Raw genomic sequence first — 7,147 nt, forward strand, 5'->3', positions numbered from 1 at the left:
AGTTAAGATTCTAGAAAATATTCTGCCCTAAAGAACAATGCTCAATAAAGGACAGGGATCATTTAGAACAGCTAAATGTTTATAAAGACAGACTTTTATTTTGAATTTACAAAGACTCTACAGCCTTTCAACTTTGCATCACTATTTCCACAGAAATATCTGTACTGAAACCAACCATACTCTTTAGCCCTAAAGCCTTTAACTCCCTTCCTACCACATCTTTGGTTCTAAGTTAGCAAAGCTGCTCAGCTGTTTCACCAGAGCTTAGCAAATTCCCAAACCAAAACCGCTCAGTGGGAACAGCTCCTTCTGGTTTGTATCCAGCAAGAGGCTGTTTCCACTTCAAGAGCCCCTATTGATTACACCAATGTGAATGTTTCTCCTCCTGTGCTACAGACCAAACCATTTGATGTTCCACAAGCCACAGCAAACACAATTTAAATTGTTGATAAATGATTTGAAGAGTTGACTTTTCCCCATCTCCAGCATTAAAGAAACAGCATTTCTGTAACTGGTATCCAAACCATGATCATTGGCAAAGACATCTAACACGCCATTGTTAAGCTTTTTTTACCCTGACAGAATAAAATTCCACACCTCTCAGACACGAATGAAATTCACATAACCAGTTTACAAATTCCAAGACAAAAAGATTAGTTACTGATTCTGGCAACAAAGCCATGTTCAGGCAGTTGGCACTGTTGAGAGATTTCAGCTGAACATCATGTTCTCTAATGATATTAATACTACTGCAGCTCTCTGGCAAGCAGCATGAGAATATGAAGAAAGCTCATGTCTTGGCACATGAGCCAGTAGAGACGAGTCCAGGACAAGAGGAAAAAGGTGTAGGATTTTTAACATGCTAATGACACATTTTCAGATGCTTTGAATCCTAAATCTGAACTCCTTACAGGTAAAGCTAGCCTGTTTCAGATTTCTTTTAAACATTGAGTATATTCAGCAAATGAGAATAAAAACAATTTCCTTCTTTGGAACAGATGAGAACACCTCATTCCCTCAGAAACATTAAAAAATGCAGGCTGAGAAAGCAAACTGCATAATCAAAGGCATGCTCTAGTCTATGCAATCAGATGCAATGATATAAATATTGCTTTGTTACTCTGACAAAATGAAGAATTTCTTCTAGGAAAGGATACAAACACATAGAGGAGGGCATTATAAGGGGTAGAGATAAAACTAAAGAAGAGTTATCTGCTCTTCATAATGACATAATTTGCAAGTCGTCTAGATTTAAATCCACACCAGAATCTGAAATATCAATGGATTAGAAAATGGCTAGCTAAAAAGTTAATTTGTTCAAAGCCAACTTCAGATGACTTTTTCTTCCATGTGATCAACAATTCTGCAGTATGCATCTCAACTTCCTAGATATTTTTTTTTCCCGTAATGACTAACTTTGGTTTCTAGACTACAAAGAGCTGCTGTTTCTATTAATCTGTCCAAGCATATTTTTCAATAATGAAATATCCGTATATGACATGCCAGACAAAGGATTTGGACAGGCAAGTTAACCCCAAAAAATGGTTATAGAAAATGGGATCAACACCTCAGCTGGCAAGGAAAAAAAAAAAAGACAACTGCATGCCCTTGTTACACTAATATACAACAACTCATATGCTACAAGTTTACAGACTAATATTTGATCTTCACAGCATTACCCAGCTAAAGTAACTCCAAGTGCAAGCACCATTTTAATCAGGTCTTAAACATTTCATGTAAACCTACTTTGATTTCCTGATTTATTAAAATTACAAGTACAGTTTGAAATATAAAAGGATATTTATACCTTTTCTTTCTTACAGACCTGTTAAACTGCTGAATTCTGAATTCCTCAGACCTCTCAAGGTGAAGAGCGGATAAGACTTGCACTACAATGCAGGTAATACAGTTGAACATTTTCAACAAATTCCCACCTGGTTTGTGCTGTTACTTTCTTTTTTTTTAATATAGAAACACTGTCCTAACATGAACCTCTCTGCCAAATTGTGTCTTTAAAAAAAGTAATTTTTCCACTGTAGGCTCCTCAGAAAACTAAGTAATCTGCAGAAGTTAATTAAGAAAAATTAACCTATGATTAAAGGGTTTTAATGCGCTATAGAGAGATCATCTTCACTAGAAGAATTTCAGATGTTTTGAAAAGTTTAAAGTCTACATTTAAAGAGATTCCATTATATATGCTCTTCCCCAGAGTCCTTCCTCCCCTAGCACCCGATAATAGTATCACAGTCAATCTGATTAAATTTGCTTTACAAAATAGTCTACTTTCTTCAGTTGTTGAGAGAGTTGAGAGTACAGGGAAGCCTGAAATCCCTCATTTTGCATACAGCTGACCTAATGAAGCCAAGAAAGTGACACTGTTGTTACACGACTAACTTCTAGTTTACAATTTGTTGTTAAGTTGTACAAAAATGCTCACAGGGGAAAACCTTGATTCATTAGTGTGCCAAGACGGATGTGATGTAAGAAAGGTGAATTTGTATTGTATTTACATGCAATAAGTCATGTACGAAGGGTGCAGAACTGCCCAGCTATTGTAATGTATGAACATATTAATTAAATACCAAACTTGTCAAAAAAATATATTGCCAAGGAAGATGGAAACAGATCCCAATATAAATTTCCCATATGAAAAAAAAAAAGAAATAGAGAAAATAGAAACATAGCAGACATTCACATTATCATCCTAGCTCCTTTTCTGCTGACCCTGTTACACAGGTTTCTTCAGAAGTGGTAATACCAGTGAAAAGGATAATTGTCAAAGTATCAACGAAGCTTAAAAAAAGGCAAATACCATCAAAGGAGGCACATTAAAAGAGACCATTAGGGCAGCAGATGTCACAATGACAAAGCAAGCTGGTTACTTGCTGATAAATATACACAGGTATAATACAGTGTGAGAGTGAACAAAAATAATGAGGAAAAAAAACCGCAGAAAACAAACAATTGCATGGTCTATTCATAAGCCCCAATGGAGGTATTCCTGATTTGGGGGGGCTGACATTCCCCCAGGCAGGATCAGCTTTGCCTTTCCAGTTTTAGCCAATATTGCTCTGCATACTATAGCATCTTAACTGCTGCTCAGATTTTTGTCTCTGCAAGGCTCCTCATACCTACAAAATCATTGTGGAACAGATGGCACTTCTAAAAAGACAGAGAAGGAGCTTTAAGCATGGCTAGGGAAGCTATTTGTCCAAAATGCTCCTCTTGTTAAAGGAAATGATTTCTGGCTTTTGGGTGTTGGGGGGTTTTGTTTGTTTGTTTGTTTTTAATTTATTTATTTTTATTGCTACACTTGCTATCCAAGTATTCCAAAATAGCTGAGAAACAATGAATAACACCTCATAAGGAATCTCATGAAATAAGTAAATACACTTCTTTTACTATCTGGAAAACGTAACACCAAAGGAGTAAACCATAATTTACAAGTTTGTGTCTATGGAAATGCCATGAACTGAATAGGTCTCTGGTGCTGGACTCCCACTACTACTTTAATCTCAAGAACTTCACCAATATGTGACTGTAATTTGCCTAACTTTGAGTAACCCTGAATTTAAAAACACTGGGTAGATACAAGCCTTCACTTACCACTGAAAAATGTCCTAGAAGGTGGCTGCTTCCAGAGGACTCCAGTTCTAACACACAGGTTCTCATGTATAAGGAAGTTACAGCTAGTCAGCAAACTGCAAATACAACAAACAAGAAGCAGTTGCTTCAGTACAAATGTTTAATAATGCAAATGTAAGCAGTTCAATGTAATGATAATGTTATATTCAGAAGCTGAATAATATAGGAAGTAAAAGTCCCCTCAAAATATCATAAAATTTCCACTGACCCTATTCCCTTCTGGCCTATTCCTTCCCTAAAAAAAATAAAAAAACTGACAATCCAACTGCTCCTGCAGATACTTATTTTATGTTGCATCTATTTTATCTTTTCTTTTTCTTACCAAATATTGACATATGTTCCTCTTGAGCTTAATTCTGTTGTAACAGTGATACTCTTTTGAGTATTGTACGTGCTGATCTTGGCAATAGCCCTTTTCGTGCAACTAGTTATGTTGTCATTATGTACCATATCTTGGCCTGTTTGGAGTTCAGAAATGTTTGTGATGGTGAATATAATCTGAGTCTTTTTTAAAAAGCAAGCTCATATAAACTAATTTCATCTTGTTTTATGCACTGCCCTGGCCTACATGTTTAGTAATCTGTTACTTTTTTTTTTCTTTTAAATAAGTGATTCTAGAACTGACGAGAGTTACTATTCTCTAAATCTGCTTCCAGTTTAACATAGACCAATTTTATCCAACAGCATACAAAAGACTCCTTTTAAGATCAGTAAATTACTTGTATTTTGCTGGAGAAAACACAAATGTTTAAAACAAGATCGCTCGGCTTACAAGGAAAGTACATACTACAAGCATCACTATCTTCTGTAACAACATGGCTAATGTATTCACTTCCATCTAAAGGTAATGTTTATAATGGACAAAGTTGAATTCAGCCACACTGATCAAAACAAACTCTTCTTGCAAATGTAGTGGTAAATTTTGTAATGATTGTTTAGTGCTTGGGATTATTCCATCTCCACCAGGCTGCTACACAGGTGTGTCATTTAGGAAACTCCTACAATAGCAAGTGTCTTAAGAGACACTTAGGAATTGGGTTCATGTGTCTCCTTCGTTGCCATGCTGGTGAGGAGGAGGAGTACCTAGAAAAAGCTATGGATTCTGTGAGGAGGTAGTGTCATTTATTAGACCAACTGGTATAGCTGGAAAAGTAAAAAGGCTGCCAGGCACAGAAGCTCTTCTTTAGAATTTGTCTTACCACTCTGTATGCTGGTGAACTGTAATGCGAGTGGTTCTGCCACTCTGAAAACACATAAAACAGACTTATAACTGGCCAACACAGGGAGAAGGTTCAACCAGGATTTTTCATATGTTTAATGTATCATATTTCATTTAATGTCTCTAATAAATCTGAAAAGGATCCATCCAATTGTACAAGAACTATTCCTGTTCAAAGTCTGTAATTAAGCATGTTTAGAGAAGTACTTGAAGATGGCATGGCAACACCACACCCTGCTGTTAGACAGGATCACAGGCCCAAGCCAGGGCAGGATTGGGGCAGAGTTCTCACACCAACAGGCTCGGTCCCTTGGGAAGAACCAGGTCTGGCAGGTCTTTGTGCAACCTACTCATTCCTGGGATGTAAATGCCACAGCTGGGATGTCTTCATTTGGCCCTCTGACCTTTTGTCTGGTCTTCATCAGATACATGCTGAATACTGAATTACTTCATTAGCTTACAAGCTACTGCATCATTTAGGGTGATTCAATTCCAGGAAGTGATTATTAAGAGTTTTAAGAAATAATTTTGGGTGTCTACTGAGTAGACATTATATAGACATTATCTCTTTATTTAGAAAAGGAGTCCACAAATAACAAATTTCTTGTCTAGAAATCACATAATGATATAAGCAGACACTTGCTAACAATGTTTTAATGTTAGCCAAGGATAAATAGCTATAGTTTTCACTTATCCCCATAACATGGTGTCAGTAACATTTCACTCTGCCCTTCAGCTTCATGGTCTCTATTGAAACCACTGTATTAACCCAAATGTGACAGGACAGTCCCTCCCCAAAACATAGATTCCTGTAACCAGGTGCTAAACATGCCACACTGATGCATCATCTCCCAGGATATTATTTCCTTAGCAAGACAGAAAAAGCATCCCACACTGCTGCAGAACCTGTATGTTTGACATAACAACATGATGTAATTTTATCATGAACAATGAGGTCAGCTGATCCACATGGGTCATACACCAGAGCTACACTAATTTGCGGTATTACAAAGCCTGCTTTACAACATATTAAAACACCTGGGAAAAAAAGAAGTACTTGCCCATCAGCAAGCTGGGAGCCTGTGGGCTACTTCTAAGGGATTCAAAATAAATAAGAACAAATCCAGTTAGCATTAGACTTAAATTTACCAGAAAAGTTTTAAAGCCCTAAAAAGTCAGGGAAAAAAATAATTAAAACTTAGCTACAGCCTAAAGCACTAGTATTCTCAAGACACATATTAGTCCTGATACATAATAACCTAAAAAAAAAAATGCACAGCCAGAATAAAACTAGCTGCATTGGCTTCACAGGAGCATCCAGGAGCTGTTCATGTTGCCAAGGTAGAGTAGGGCGTACTGGGACTTGGTACTTCAATAGACAGATCATCACAGAGGAAGGATGCAATAATTAATTGCAGACCCTAAGCTCTTACCAAAACTGTTTTTGGTGTCCAACATGGGAAAACCAGCCTTCTCTTTACTCCGAAATCTGTCTAAAAAGAGATAGAGATGCCAAGACTAAATAGTTTACTGTCAGCCTCACCTTCCCTGCTCCTGACAGCCTGACCTTGATGGGTACAAGTGTGTAGGAGAGCGTTGGCCTCCTGACTCTGCCACCTGACTGGAGGCTGTTGGAGTGGGAGCTGCTGGGACCCCAGTTAACAACTTCAGTCCCTCGGTGACTTCAGCCGTGGCGGGACGAGGGACGACACTCCGGGGCCGGGCACTGAGGCCGGACGGTAACGGCGCGCTCTGCACATGACACGTTTTCTCCAGGTTTTGAGAGAGAAGGTGAAGTAAAGGGACTGTGTGTTCTGTCCAAGAACACAGAAATCGTGTCCTATAAACAGTATTCTTAAAATTGTTTCGTTGCAATGAAAAACATAAGCTTTAGGAGCGTATCTCCTGTGAAGAACGGCCGGGTTCCCAGTGAGGTGCTTCTCCTCACACACGGTCCTCCCCGGGGGGTTACATAACCTCAGGGGAGCAGCTGCCCCCCCCTACCAATTTCTACTAAACACTTACACATTGACCACTACAGACTGCGAAACCGAGCTAAAATTATACAAGGCCACACGCTTTTCTTTCTTCAAAAAACCGTAAACCCTTCACCTTTCTTTCCAGCTTGGAGAACGAGGACGAGACTCCTCGCACATGCCCAGGGGGACAGGGCCGAGGTACCAAAACCAAACCTATTTTAACCCCGACAGGGAAACGTCTGCGAACGAGGCGGCCGGAGAGGAGGGGGCGGCTGCAGCCCCCGGCCCCGGGGCGGCCCGGCCC

Source organism: Haliaeetus leucocephalus, unplaced genomic scaffold, assembly GCF_000737465.1.
Source record: "Haliaeetus leucocephalus isolate CR32 unplaced genomic scaffold, Haliaeetus_leucocephalus-4.0 Scaffold13, whole genome shotgun sequence".
NCBI lineage: Eukaryota > Metazoa > Chordata > Aves > Accipitriformes > Accipitridae > Haliaeetus > Haliaeetus leucocephalus.